Below are 15,741 nucleotides of genomic sequence, written 5' to 3'. Positions count from 1 at the left end.
CACACGCGCTCACTGAGTCATAATATGGACACGGGTGCAGCCGCCACATCAAACCATCACCAAGGTTACAGAAATGAATCACGCGAGGCAACCCAATCACAGACGGCCCATATCGATTGAAGGGCCTCCAAATATGAGAGCCTGAGATCCAGCCAGAGACGGCGAGGGAGGAAAGAAAGAAAGGAAGGAAGGAAGGAGAGGGGGGGAGGCGAGATTTGGCAGAAAGCGGATCTGGAAGAGTACCAGAAGAAGAAAAAAAGAAACACTCATTCGCAGGCCTGGAATAAGATAGAGGGGAAGTAAGAGGGAGGGGGGGGGAGGACATGCTCATTTAACCTCTTTTAAAAACCATGGCACAATTAACATGACCGTCGGCAAACAGATACCGTTACGATGAAGTCTTCTCGTGGATAGCTTTGAAGACAGACGCATGTGCCGGTTGCGGGTGTGTGTGTGTAGTGGGTTGGGGTGTGGGGTGTGTGTCTGTGTGTGGGTGTGTGTGTGTGTAGTGGGTTGGGGTGTGGTGGGGGGGTGTGTGTGTAGGATAAGCCTCTCCAGACCCCTGTTTAAGTGTCTGAGTGACAGCTGTATCGTTAATCCAGGGCTCCGCAGCAGCATTTGAAGCCGGTGCCAACCTGGAGTGAGCTGATGAGATCTAAGCCTGCCTCAAGGAGAGCTTAGCAGGGATACACATCATCTCAGCTGGCCAACTTAGTCTAAGTACAGCATGTTCATCCAAATCGTTCCCGCTTGTGTCGTTATTCACACTCTCTCTCTCTCCAGCTTTCTTCCCCTTTTTGCTTTTCCGTCTTCTCTTTCCCTTTCCCGCTCTTTTGGGAGCAAACGAACCCCCTTCAACCCCAACCCTCTTCCTCGTGCGCGCAATCACACACTTTTTTCTCTTTCCTCTCTGGAGATATCTATCTATTTTCTGCCTTGTTTATTACCTGCACATAGCTCACAATCTCCGTCTCCTGATATCTGGAGCCATTCTCCATCTTCATTCACTCCCCGCCTCCTGTCCAATTTTCCTGCTCTCAGCCCCCATTCATCTCCCTCCCTGTGTCCCTGCCTCTCTTTATCACGACATTGCTCATTCTTCCCCCCTTCTCTCCACATCCATCCATCCTCTCATCACCTTCCACAACTTCCATCCCGACCCCCCTCTCCCATCTCCAATTCATCCATTCACACTGAAAGGTGGAAACAAACAGCGGGAGATGCAAATCGGTCAGCTGTTTGTTTCCGACGTCAGTTTACATTCCACCCTTCGGTGCAATCCATACATTCAGCATATGCATCCCCCCCAACCCCCAACCACTCCCCAATCCTCGGGCAGCATACAGAGCCACTTGGCAGCGAACAGCCAGCAGAGAGAAGAGGTGACGGCTTCCTTTGGTTGTTGCAGCGTATTACGGGAGGCAGAGCATCCACAGCAGTGGCTAATGTGTGTCTCGCAAAATGTTTACTGGGGGAATTCAGCTTTAAGTGGGTTTCAAATCAGCCTTGTATCAGACCTGCTGCTATTCTCAATTATGGAGAAAAGCCCCCTCCACACACTCCCGTCCCCTCAGCGTGACTCCCAACAGGTTATTTTCATCCCATTGTCCACTCAAATCCCGCTGCTTTGACTAGACTCTCTTCACACATGTGGAAATTGGATAGGAGGGATGTATTTATGTGCTTTTTTTGTTTCCTTCTCTGATGTTCGGAGGGGTCCACTCCAAAACACGAGGCCGGTAAAATTGCACGAGCTACAACGTTCGCTACAAAAACGGGCTGGCGGCGGCGGCGGATGCAGACTTTTATCAAAGCCAAAATTGAACGATGACGCCGTGTGAAAGAGGCCGCCGGTGGAGCCGACCCGCATCAGGTGATCTGAGAGCGGCGCCCTGACAGGTTCCTGCGCAACATGACGGCTCCGGCTGGGCGTAGCCATGGCAACAGAGTAAACCAAAAGAGGGAACATTGAAGAGAAGGGAGGTGACGGTGGGGAGGAAGAGAGGGAGAGAGAGGGAGGGGGGGGGGATGATGCTGTTTGATGCTGCAGGCAACTCAAAACAGCCTTTTTATCTGAGTGTGTCAGATTCCTGCTTCCAATGTGTGTGTGTGCTGGCGCAACAATTATACACTGACTGCTGTTCCTTCACCTATAATGTGCTTTGTCTCTCTGCATTGCCTTGTGTCTCTTTCAGCTAAAACCAAACATGTTGTACTAAAATTGCTAATATATATCTAAATAATGTTAATATCTATATCTAAATATGTTGTTCCTAGATTGTTAGCCCCATTGTATGAACACAAGAAAGCAATTAGAGTCCAAGAAACCACCAACAAAAGAGGCCTAATATATATATATATAGTTTATTTATTTATATATATATTTATATAGTTTATTCATTTATATATATATATATAGTGTATTCATTTATAAATATATATATATATATATTTACTCATAAAAGCTATCTTGATAAGCCTTCATCCGTTTATTTGTGTTATTATGTGTATCTTGAATATCTCTAGTGGCTTCATGAGTTTTGGTGTTTCTTCAGTTTTTTGTTGACACCATGAACTCCTGAAATATATGTTCTGAACAGATTTAGTTTAAGGGCAATAAATATGATGACTCAAACCCATGGCTCCTTTTTTCAGTAAAAATTCCCGAACCAAGTGGTTATTGTTGACTGGTTACCATGACAGACAACATCCTCCAACTGTATTAAAGTTCTTATAACCCAAACCACAATCTTTCCCAAACTAAATATGTTTTGGGGGCAAAACATTAAAAAAAATCTTCACCTCACGAAGTCAGAGCAGAAAACTTTTATTTTTATGCAACTGTGATATGTAATAAGCTTTAAAAGACCCACGCAGTGAAAAAGTGACTCCCCTGCTCTCAGTACTAGGTTTTCCTCCGCAAATAAATGTTAAGTTCGATAGTAATTGCACAAAAAACAAACAAGAAACTTTAATTTTGATCTCTTTTCAATCCTTCACCGTGACTCCGGTGAAGGATTGGACCGTCACATGCAAAGGGAAGTGTGACAGCCTCCCGGTTATCATTGCAATCAAATGCTACGTAGCACTGATTAGCACACGGAGGAGGAGCTGATCAGTGGAAAACCTGCAGCGACGTCTTTTGATTGGAAGAAAACCTGCGGACTCTCGGGCCTCCGTCGCCTCGGTGTACGTATTAAGTTGTCAGAAAGTAAGTGATTCTGAAGAGGAGATGCCCGTTGCCTCTGCTCTCAGCCTTTCTGCTCATGCAGCAGGAGATGGACGGCTGGTGACTGACTCCGTCCTCACTCACCCTCCTCCTCCTCCTCCTCCTCCTCCACAGGGAACCCGCTGCACTGTGTGCAGCTCCACTACTGTACATTATATATTCACAGTGACCGAGTTTGACCCTGACACACTGCTGCTAACACTGAGTCAGGGGAGCGTCAGTCCAGCGGTTAGCTAATGGCCCGCGGACACACAGATCGGTCTCAACACAGAATTTTTACACCTTTCCCTTTTTTCGAAATACCAGACTTAACAATATGTGAATTGGGTTTGTTTGATGGTAAACTCTACATCATGATCTTCTGCATGTGCTCTGTAAATACACCTGAACAATGAGATCTAACTCTATTATACAAGTTGGATACTTCGCAATAATGTTCATTTTGTAAATACTCTGACTGTACAATCCCAACTCAGAGGGTGCTGACCCACTTTTTCCAGAGCTTTCAACCACATCACAACTTCCCCTTCATCAGCAGGTAAAGTTTGCTCAGTTACCAGAGAGATGGAGCCTTTGATGCACAAGCTCAATATAGGGTTTTCTAAATGTACGGTTACAAGCCAACGCTAACGCTCGCCCTTACTTGAATATAAAAAGTTAAATGTTAATCCTGTTCAATGGTTGAAAACTCAGAAAAACAACAAATTTGGATTTTGAGTTGAAAAAAATCGAATTAAATTCATAAAAATGTTGTATTGTACTTTCATAAAGTTGGCGCTCCAACAAGAGACATGAAGAAAAAAGACAGAAAAAAAAGATATCTAAATCGAAGCAGCAGTGACCGGAATATCCTGGCTTCTAGTCCGTAACTGTGACTAAAACACCACATTTCCCAGAATGCAACTCAATCGCATGCCTAAATTATTTGATTTTTTTACTTTTCCAAAAACCTTCCAGAGACCTTTGACAGTAGTCAACTGTTTTCACAGGCTGAGTCGTACCCGAGTGTCTCCTGATATACTCCAGACTGAACACGCAGAGGCTGGACAGAATAACAGGAACATCTCGACAGTCTCGTTCTGTCCAGTAGACGAGGAAATCACCATGTTTTTACATTGTGTTAAAACTGACGGTTAATTCCCCTCTGTGGGTGTAGATTATGTTACACTCTTACTTCCATGTTCGGTCTCTGCTGTTCCGACATTTTACTGCGACCCCCGTCTCCAAACCGCCTTTTAAATGATCAGAAACGTTGTGTTCTCTTCAGCAGGATGCGGTGTGCCCACATCCTCCATTTCAGAATAGCAATAACCGAGCGGTGGTTAATTTACTTGAGTATTATTATTATTTTCAACAGCCTCGTCCCTTTTTTTTAGTCTGGGTTAGCTAGCTACCGTTAATTACATCCATTGCAAATGATCCAGTTTGTGTTGCATGGCTACGAGAATGATGTAACCCTGAGCACCCTTCCTCCTCTGGCTTCTGTTACCGGCAACTCTCTCCACGGAGCTCTGTGTGTGAGCAGAGCAAAGCCTCCGATATTCATTCTACACAACAACGAATATAAAAATATATATCTGTGGACTGGACCTTGTCACGCCATAGAGGGAAAAGACGTGTCCGACAATATGTGGAAATTAAAATCATATCTGGTGTGTTTTAGACTTTTCAGTCCAGACTGCCTTGGACACAAACACGATACAAGCGTAAACAAACGCCACCATGTATGTTTCACCACTTGACATGTTCATATCAATGTGCACACACACACACACACACACACATACACATCTGCCCCCCGCACACCCCACCCCAAACTGGCAATCATACTTAATCCCTGTCCAGCCTGAGTAATCCCCGACAATCCGAGGCTAATCCTGGTTAATTCCGGGCACTCCTCAACTGGGTTTCACCCTCGAACTCACAGAGACAGGGCGGGGATTGGTCGGATCACGGCGATTGAGGATGGGCGCGGCGTTGATGGACGTAATTGGTCGACCAAAGAACAACAAGCTCTTCAAAAATATGTGCGGATTGCCCCCCCCCCCCCCCCATCCCCTAGCTACGTCACGCCGGCCTCACTGTTGTCGTCGTCGTCAAAACATGTTTTCCACCAGAGTCCCGCCCGCGCGTTAGCTAGTGAACGCTAATACGCGGCTCGCTTGCTGCGACGGCGGCGGCGGCTTGGGGGGATAGAATAACCTTTTTCGACATCATTCAAAAGGACAAGGGAATGAATCTCTAAAATAGAAACACCAGCCGGGTGTACGGTGCGAGCCATTCCTCCAGCGTAAGGGGCTTCTGAGAAGTCATCCGCCTCCATTCAATCAGCTCTGCCGACCGAAAGCTCCGAGCTCAATTCTTCTTCGCGGCTATCGATCCTGATTCTAAAATGAAGCACTTAAGACGCCTTGATCAAGCTGCTCCTTAATCTAGCGTTAAGGAGTTTGAGACCTTTTCACCCCGTGTCTCAGACGGACTTATTACTTTAGCACATGGGTCCAGAGGCAATCGGAGCTTCGCTGGCACGGACTCAGTTTTGTTTTTTATCGTCCGTTTTAAGCCCCTTCGGCGCAAGGCAAGCGGCACTTTTACTCTCTGCCATTTTGAGAGAGAAAAAAAGCCGTCAATACACACAAAGCCGGGAGCGTTAATGAAGCGATGTGTCACCGACGTGGGATGGATGGGGATGCTTTGTTAAAAAACAAGGAGGCCTCTGGTGAGTGCGGGCTCCGCCGTGTGCCGGTTCGATTGACTTTGCACATGGAAACCGCCGGGAGAAGCAACAAAAAAAATGGAAACTGATTTACCTTCTGCTGCAGCTCTGTTGAGACGGGGGAACAGGTTGCAAAGGAGTTCTGCTCCTGGACGTTTTTATAGGCGGCTTCTACCTCCCCACATGCTCACCGGAGAGAAGTCTCTTTAGAGGATTCGGTAGAACATCATGTCGAGGATTTTAATGTCTGCTTTCTGCTCCACTTTTCTTTTCTTGAAAAAAAAAAAAAAGGAGCTCGACTTGAATTCACGGCGTATTTCACGGCGCTTTTCGAATTCTACCCGGCGCTCCTGTAGACGCGGACCGGCGCAATCCAGCCCGGCGTTGTGGGGGATTGGCGAGAAGTAGCGGGACTCGGCAAAAAAAAAACCTTGCTCAACCATTATTTATGAATCCATTTCACACAGCCAGGAGTCATTATGCGCGGAGCCTGTCAATTGGGTATCTCTCCATGCCGCACATTTATTTGATAATAAGCAGGAGTGGGGGAGAAGATAAAAGCGCCGACTGCGTCCATTGTGAAGCGTTTTCTGCAGGCGGGGAGACTTAAATGAGAGCAGCCAGCTCTGTGTGGGAACGGGTCTCGTCTGCTAAGCCTGTCTGGAGGCAATCGATGGAAATTAGTCAACGCTAAAGATTCACTTCCTGTGACTGATGTCACGGGCAGCGCTTGTCTCTTTGAAGGGAAATAAAGAAGTGGGAGGCTGAGGGATTAATGGGGTTGGAGAAGGTGTGAGCATGCAGAGTTTGGGTGGGGGGATTAAAAAAAAAAGATGCTATTCTTTTGGTGGATGGCAGGAAAATAGATAGAGATGAGAGGATCCAGATGAATGCACTGCAGCGAGGACCATTACAGACACACAATGAGTTGTGTACAAGGCTAGCAACAACGCCGACCAACTGGACACGATGAAGATGTGCAGCCACAGAAACAGCCTGACCCACACAGAGCTGCACATACTGAAATATAACTCACTCTCAACGTCTTTTAATCATGTTTTATCTCGTGGAACACCAAAAAACATCCCTCTTTTAACAACAGTTTCAAGATTTTAGAGATTCTTTGTTGTTGAATATTCAAAATATGTTTGATAAAAGACCGAATGCTCTTATTCAGCAGGTTAAAGCAAAACCCTTTGAAGCTGGATTTAAATTGGCGGGTTCTTTTGAGTTGCGGTGTTCTTTGCAGAACTCGCCAAACGACAAAAAAAACCTTCTCTTTTCTCCACGGAAGGATGAACACCAGCGTTTGTAGTCAGTTGAATATCTGCAGTCGCTGTGGCGATCGGAGTTAGCGTCTCCAGCAGTTCTTCTGAGGATGATTCCTGAAAAGGTGCGCCGGTTAACTTCTCGTCAAAGTAGAGCCGAGGGACTAGAGCCGGTCCTCGGGCGACAGAAGGCCTTTCACTCCCCCTGACTCCCTGGGGAGCTCCAAAAGGCTCTAGGGGGGGGGAAACAAGGCAGATAGGGAGGGAGAAGACGGGGTGCGGAGAGGCAGGGGGGGGGCAGGCGTCGTCTGGGGCTAACCTGAGAAAGGTAGACGGTAAAGGGAGCCTGAGGGGCTCGAGGCGGACAGCAAGCCCAATCCCCAGCGGAGAGGCCTCTAATTGGAGCTGCCGGCCGGCCGAGGCGGCCTCTCTCGCTGCAAATGGACATAAGGAGGCGAGTGAAGGCGGAGAGCCCGGGGGCGGGAGGAGAGGGCAGATAAAAATAGAGCCGGCAGATTAACGAGCATCTGAAAGCGGGGCAGGGGATCGGAAAAATCCTCCCGGCGTGCCAGAGACGGCCGGTCCTCGGGCCACGCAGCGCCGCGAAGAGGGACGGACCCAGAGCGGCCGGGAGCCGAGCTTCCTTCCCGTGGAACACCGCCACGTCTAGAAACTAAGGAAGGGCAGTCGTCGTCAACTCGCTGGAGTAGAAATACAGTCAAATTGTCTCTTTTGTTCCATTTACAGAGCACACAATATGTATTGGTATCACTATATGTAGCTAGAAGTGTTTTATGGAAACAATAAAAAGGGATATTTTCCCTTATCTTTCAATGTAAAAAAAGTGAGCTGCCAATAAACCAGAAGATTAAGCCACGGTTTGCCACTGTAATAAAGTCACGTTACGTAATGTTATCAACTGCTTGTGAGTTAATAACAAATAATATCTCTATTCCAGCTTTTAAAAAATAAAAATGGTTGACATGATTATTTTTTTAATCTCACTCTGAAGCTACTTCACAAGGCAAAGAGCTGAATGAGCAACGCCAGCTCGTAGATGTAGCTCTGAGCTACGAGCATTAGAACGGCAAACAAAAGAAAAGGCAAACTACATTTTCTGTATCTGAATGGATGACTTTGCCTCTTATAGCTATGCTCCGGCCTTTTCATATCACAACTAAGCACAATTGTGCCTTTTCAATTCCAATAAAAAAACAAACTAAATGTAGTTCGTCACCTCCACCTTTGACTAGCGCTCATAAGAAAGGAGTCACCTCCACAGCTGTGATTTCTATCCCTCCCCCCTGGGAGCTTTCACACGCCAGGTGCAGCATCGTGACACCTATGGGAGCCAAAGGAGAAGCTGAGAAACAGGCCTGATCACACCTGCTAGTCAGGTCTCCGGAGAGCACCACCCACCCCAACACTCAGCTGTCACATCCATCCCCACACCGAGGCTGCCGCGGCACCACCGACGAATGAATGGCACATTAATATAAAAAGTAACAAAGGCTCCGCCGGCTCGATGAATCGGAGAGTCGGGAAACACACTCGCAAACATCGAACTCTTCCGAAACAGCGACTACTGACGCTCAAATAATCAGCTCCACCTTTTGGCCTTTTTTCTGAGAGTTTCCAAACGGAGCAGACGTGACTGAATGGCACTCCACGATGAACTTTTCTGAACGCGCGTGTGTGTGTGTGTGTACCTCACTTACAGGGTTGGATTTAACCCAAAGTGGTTCTGAAAAGCCACTTAATCGTGAACAAAACTATTCAACTCTTTGTAATGCATATTCATATCGCTTGAAAAGGGGAGTCATTGTTGAATATTCAGACATTTTCTCTGAAACTGCTGCTTGAGTGTCGTATCAAATATCAACTGTGAATGTACGACTTCAGCAGGGAACATCCCCAGACCGCCAGACGGTGGTTATTCAGTCATTCAGTACGACTTTGTTTTGGCAGGAGGGGGATTTTTATTTTATTCCGTCGTGCCTCAATCCAATAGTCACATATCTTGCTCACGTAAATTTCACAGCTAAGGACGAAGCTTCGTGATAATTGAAGATTCAAAAAGACATCTGCCATGCAAAGACTTTCGGGTCGCTGGCCGTCAAGCGATGTGTTTGTCTTGTGACGGCACTATAAAAGGAAATTAGGGACAAAGTCAATGGTTCACTTTTTAAGATTCATCAGAAGCTGATTTAAAGTATGGCAATCTCCGTTAGCCAATTTAAATGGGTATTTCCCAAAGTTACAGCCTTCATTATGAAGCAGGTTTTTTTCCCGACCTCACTAAATTTCCTCGGGGGAATACATCCTGGCACCGAAAATCAAACCCCACGACCGATTGCCAGCCCGACACTTTCTCAAATTGTGCAAACCGAAAACTTCCAACGCCTCGTGTCTGCTTTAACTCTCGCGGAAATCTTTGCACTGAATGAGGACTTTTTCACTTTTCTCTACTTCCATCTGCCTGATGGATCACGGAGGTCTGGATCGTGGTCCATGCCGACTACCAACTATTCATACACTCCGTCATACTCATTGAATGTGTTGTAACTCTAATGATTCCTTCTGGTCACATGACATCTATTCTTCTGTCCATCCTGGAGAGGGATCCTCCTCTGTTGCTCTCCTGAAGGTTTCTTCCCTTTTTTCCCCGTGAAGTATTTCGTTATTTGGGAGTTTTTCCTGATCCGATGCGAGGTTCTGGGACAGGGATGTCTATGTGTACAGATTGTAAAGCCCTCTGAGGCAAATTTCTAATTTGTGAGAATGGGCTGTACAGAAAAATAAACTGAATTGTGGACGTCGTGCCCCATCGTGTACAGTAGGGTCATAGGTCACTCCTCCAGAGGACGCCTCGGCATCATTTTCAAAAGCTCCGCCCCATTCGTACAAAAAAAACGGGGACTGGAGTCAGCGAGGGGAATCGCTGTCACGTTGAGGATTACAGCGACCGATTCTCTGTCAACATACATTTGGCACGTTGCGTTAAGAAAGATCCGAACCTGACGAGAGCCGGTTCCCCGCACTCAATGCACCTGAAAAGCTGCAAGCGGCAATATAATCCCCTTTTCTAATCCCGCCTGTAAAGCTCTGAGTTGCGTGCGTGAAACAGCCTTCGACAAGTCAACACAACACTATTTTAATCTGTGAACCAAATGGGAGATGTGTGCGATTCAGAGGGTCTGGAAGCAGACTCCAACACCACAATCACCCAGAGTCCCTCACAATGACCTCTGAGTGCAACATTTAGCTGAAATAAATACATATACGACTCCGTTTGGATCGTATTTCACTGCAGCCGTGTCTCCGATCATCATTGGCTTAATCCGTCACTTCTCTGGGGCCTCATACTCAAATACCAAAGTCAGATAGGAATAGTCATGATACAAATCGTCGTCTACAACAATTGCTTTTTTGTATCGTGTCATTCAATTAGTCCTTTAAAAAAAAAAATGCAGCCGCCTTTGAATCCATTTTTTTAAACATTCATGTCAGTGGGACTTTTTTTCACGGTAAATCGTTTTGCCAATTCACACTGTCACACTTTTTGACAAACTCAAATTCCTTTCAAGAGAAACACATCTCTCATCAGATGTGCTCTTTTGAATGCCAATTTTTTTCCAAAAAAAGGGAAGAACAAGTCGGAACGCTGTTCTCCGAGCGATGTGCGTCGGCCGCCGCTCTACCCCACGACCGGGCCGTACGTTCCCGTCTGGCGAACCCGATCTGGAAAAATGTACGATAAATTGACGAGACGCGAGAAAAACGATTTAAAAAAGGATATGCATATTCATGAATCACAACTTCAACAGAACTTCTAATTCTGTATTATTAATTGAGATCGCAGAACAGAAGTGAAACCCCACTTTGACAGCGTGTATATCACCCTCGCAAAGACAGATCTACACACTCACTCACACACACACACACTCACTCACACACACACACACATCTCGTGCTGCGCTAGTATGGCATGCTGGGCCGGCTCATTACTACAATGCCAAGCTACTAGTTGCTAAGGAGACCTTAGGGAGAGGGAGGGTTCCTGTTGCCATGGCAGCAAGCTTGCATCCTGCCAACTGTCTTCCCCCACGAGACATGATCATCGGAGAGAGAGAGAAGGGGAGGAAAAGTGAGGGCAGAACGAAGTGAGGAGAGAAAGGCTGGAGGGTTTCTGGTAAAGATGTTGGAAGAGGAGGACTTGTAAAGATGCCGACGAGGCAGCGGGCTCGTTGGAGAACCACAGAGACTGTAGGAATAATGTGCGGGGGAAAATTGATGGGGTGAGAGCAGGAAAAGAGGGAGACCTTGAAAAAACAAAGCCCCCCCTCCACCACCACCACCCCCTTCTTCTGAAAGCACCAATGTGCATGCAGCATGCTTTCCCAGGGCTAACTAACACGGTCGCAGCCCGGCCGACCACAACTAGATCCAGGCGTTTAGGAAGACGCCAAAATGACGGCGCGCACCCCCCCCCCCCCCCACCCCCGACCAAAGCCCCCCCATCTTGACTCCCTCGCTCGCCACCCCATAATGCCAGGCATGTCCCCGAGTGAACCGCCCCGCCTCTCAGCTTTTACTACGCGAGCGCCGAAGATCTGACGGAGCTTTTTTCTTTGGGCGAGTGTTCACAGAGCCCCGCCATCCGTCATGGAAAGAAATCTGCTTTGGGTGAAAGAAGTGAGCGGGTCTCGAAACGACGGAGCGAAAAAAAAAGAGGAGGGAGGGAGGTAGGGAGATCATCTGGGAGGGATGAGCAGAGAGAGAGAGAGAGAGAGATTAAACTGATTGGGGAGCGCAGAAGAAGGGCGAGGAGGAGGTCATACGAGGCGAAAGAAGAGGAGCGAAGTCCTCAGTCTCAAATTCAAATTAGCCATATTGGTTTCCAAGGACGTTGAATTGTTTCCATCTTCGATTTCCTTCTCTGTCCCCCCCCCCCCACGTCTCTTCTGTTTCTCTCTCTCTCTCTCTGACTTCATTCCCTCTTATTAAATAAAAAAAAATTCATTGCCCAAGATTTTTTTGTTCATCACATTGAGAAGGAGTACACGCGTGTCAAGGGAGCTATGATTGCACAGTTTAAACATATTAACACCTGAAGCACTTAACCCCTCGCGACCCGGACGATTAGCTCGGGGTTCCGGTTTGACTCGGATTACAGATCTCACATCGTGTCGAGGCGCTCATGAAGGCTTCCCGGGTTTTGTGTCTTTTGAATGTTATTCGTCAAGGAATGTCTCTCTTTCTCTTCCTGGTTTTACTGAATCGTCAACGTTGAACAGAACGGTGATTTTGGTCGATTCTGCAAAATCCTGCAGATTACATTTTCTTTTTTGTGTTTGAGTTTTAGTCCAATACATGTTTCGTGTTCACTGTAAGGCAGGCGGTCGGGGTGCTAGCTATAACAGTCGGAAATGGATGGAAACTGCATGGCGCTGTTGTCACAACTGCAAAAAAAGGAGAAAAAACAACGATCTTCGCGTTCTGCTCCGTGAACCAAACCCGTCCACTACAACAGAACCTTCATTTTTTGGGGTTGGATTCGGGGTCGAATCCATCGTGTGAATATAATTTCCCGATAAATTTCTCTTTCGTTTCCCCCGTGAAGGTGAGATGTAGCTGCAGGCCTTGGGTCGGGTCGGGCTGTAAACACGGTGCCGGTGCCGGCTGGGTTCAGTTGTATTGGTTCCTAATGGGTTACGAGCTGCTTTAGAGGACAGACCTGGCAACGCACCGGGTAAAAAGCTGCAGAACCATTCGGACGTACCGTAGCGGGGGGAAAACCGGTGAGCGACTTTACGACTCGACTTTGTTCTGGTTTGGATTATGACCGTCTGAACGGTCCGGTTCAGCCGGAAAAAGATCGTCTGGTTTTAAATTTCATAAAATTAAAAGGAAATGATAAATGATCATTTCTACGATACTCCGGGGCAACAGTCTTTGAAACGCACAAGGGGAGAAATGGGGTTTTCCCCCAGATTGTGGACGAACTTGAGCCGTGGACCCAAACCCAAACACCTTTAGAGATGACTAGATCCCCGACTATGAGCCTTCGCGTAAAGTACCGGCTCGATTGGATCAAATCCCAGCAGCCGGGATTTAATGTTTGGATCTCCACATCCTTAAGTTAAAAAACAAAAAGTAACAAAGTAAAAGGACAGATTTAAAGGTAGCCTGTGTTTCAGGTTTGGGTCTAACATGTGGCAGAACCAGTCTGGTTCATCTGGGTTCAGTCGGGTTCAGTCGGGTTCAGTCCGGTTCAGAACTCTCACGCACAAGCAGCAGCGAACTCCAACATACTTCTGCTTCCAACCAATTCCGTGCAATGTGCAAGTTATGCTGTAACTGTCCCAACCGATTGAAAGCGCTCCTCTCTCTCTCTCTCTCTCTCTCTCTCTCTCGCACTCTCTGGTTTTGATCACTCTCTCTCTCTCTCTTTCTTTCTCTCTGTCTGTTTCTCATTGTGAGGGGAATGTGGCGTCTGTCTCATTGTCACAGACGCTGGGAAACCCAAAAACCTCATCGCCCTCATCCTCATCTGATTCCCTGCCTTCACACATGTATACGCACACATTGCACACGTGCACCTACACACACACACACACACACACACACACACACACTGCACAGACATGGCTGTATTGACTTATTCATGCATGGGTTTGTTTCGGGGGCAGAGCTCCTGTCTGCCAGTCTGACAGACACCACGTGAACCCTCGAGACTCCCCTCCCCATCTTTCGCTCCACACACACACACACACACACACACACTATTACACGCTCACATCATCCCCCCCCCCCTCCCTCCCGCCTCTTAGCCCCCCCCCCCTCTAACCCGAGCACGGATGGCACAGGGAGTACTCGTGGAGTTCACTCCGGTTTCTCCTCCATCGTTTCCCTTCCCTCTTCACTTTCTACTTCTCTTGTCTCTCTTTGCCGGGGAGAAGGGGAAGAAGGTATGCCCACATTTCCAAAGAACAAAGACAGCCCAATTAAGTCAGTTTGAGTTAAGGTCTGTGTGGCAGAGTCGGAAAGCGAGGGAACCGGAGAGAGAGAGAGAGAGCGGCGGAGGAGCAAACGGCGAGGGGAAGAGAGAGAGACAGCCCATAATGTACAGGGGAAAGGGGGAGGGGGGGGAGAGAAGAGGAGAGAGAAAAAAGAGGAGCGCGAGTCACTTTATAGCGGAAGCGGGTCGACTTCGTTTTTAGCTCCTCAATGGGAGACTATGAAATATTAATAACTGCTCCAGCCATATACTTCAGAGGCCGATGGTAAAACTTAAAGTCTATGAGACGCTGCTCATGAATTGCTAATGGTGATGCTGGAATGTGTGTATTCTGTGTGTGCGTTTGAGTGTCTGCACATGTATGTGTGTGTGTAGGGGGGGGGGGGGTCAAGATGGCAGCTGAGGGGTGGAGTATAACAGAGCTTTTCAGTCTTTCAAAGAGCCGACGAGAAACTTCATTAGAGGCGTGAAGTTCGCCGTCGCTCTCTTTCTTGAAGCGAGGAGTATAAACTTCCCCGCGCTCTCGACGGTCGGACGACTTCTGACAACGTTTTTTTTTTTTAAGCGTCCCGTTAATTGAAACGAAATGGAAAAATCGATTCGACTTTGACGCATGTTTGAAGGAGTACATCTTTAGGACGTGATTCTTCTCTTTGCTCCCTCCACCACCTGTGAATTAAGTAAATCCACAAAAGAGTTTCATAAAACTTTATCTTGTGTAAAACGTGTTTTGTCACCTTCTTGCTTCGTGACTCCGAACGATAAAGCGACGTGTACCTAACCAATTTATGTCAGTTTTAACCCTTTACGGGGCACTCAGTGAAATACTTTGGAATTCAAAGTGTCAACACTGCAGTGCTATTGGAGAACATAACAATACTGTTTTTAAAAAAAAAATGTAGGTGGAAAATCAACATCAACTAAGTGACTATATATGGTTCCTCACCCGATAAAGGGTTAAGCAGGATTACCAAAACTTTCTCCACTCAAAAATAAAATTGTGAAAGTAACTGTTGGGCCTGAAATGGCTAAATGAAAAGTATTGGATTGTACTTGAGCTAAATGCTCACGTCATGGTTACCGTTGCTATGCTAATACTCTCCGTCCTCCTCCAGCAGCTCAGGTCTCAATGACTTATGAATTATCGCTGGCTGATAGCCCATTACAAAGTGATAAACGCACAACCATTAATTTTATTGACCCATGTCACCGCATAATTGTTAGTTTATTACCTTTCTTTTTTATTCATGGTTTATCGTAACCTACGATGCAGACTTGATCACTTATTAAAAAGTGAGAAACTCACGGAGCATTTTTTTTTTTTAGGACTTGGCAGCTATAATCAAGAGAGACTTTAACATCCGGACAACCCAACAGTTGCCGTAATAATGCATTAAAGCTCCCTTTATAGAACTCTATAAAGCGATAGTCGACGATTTAATGAAGCCGTTAGTTACGATATATTAACCCTTTGAAAAGTTACTCGACTCAAACTATGTACCCACGG

General features: G+C 46.8%; 1 protein-coding gene across 1 annotated transcript in view; it reads right to left on the bottom strand.

The window, feature by feature from the left end:
• Positions 1 to 15,741, bottom strand: part of foxo6b (forkhead box O6 b) — a 41,807-nt gene that overhangs the window by 4,541 nt on the left and 21,525 nt on the right. The window lies entirely within an intron of this gene.

Source organism: Pseudoliparis swirei, chromosome 1 (genome assembly GCF_029220125.1).
Source record: "Pseudoliparis swirei isolate HS2019 ecotype Mariana Trench chromosome 1, NWPU_hadal_v1, whole genome shotgun sequence".
In the NCBI taxonomy this organism is placed as follows: Eukaryota; Metazoa; Chordata; class Actinopteri; order Perciformes; family Liparidae; genus Pseudoliparis; species Pseudoliparis swirei.
The sequence above is the reverse complement of the archived record's forward strand: the minus strand, read 5'-3'. Positions and strand labels throughout refer to the sequence as shown.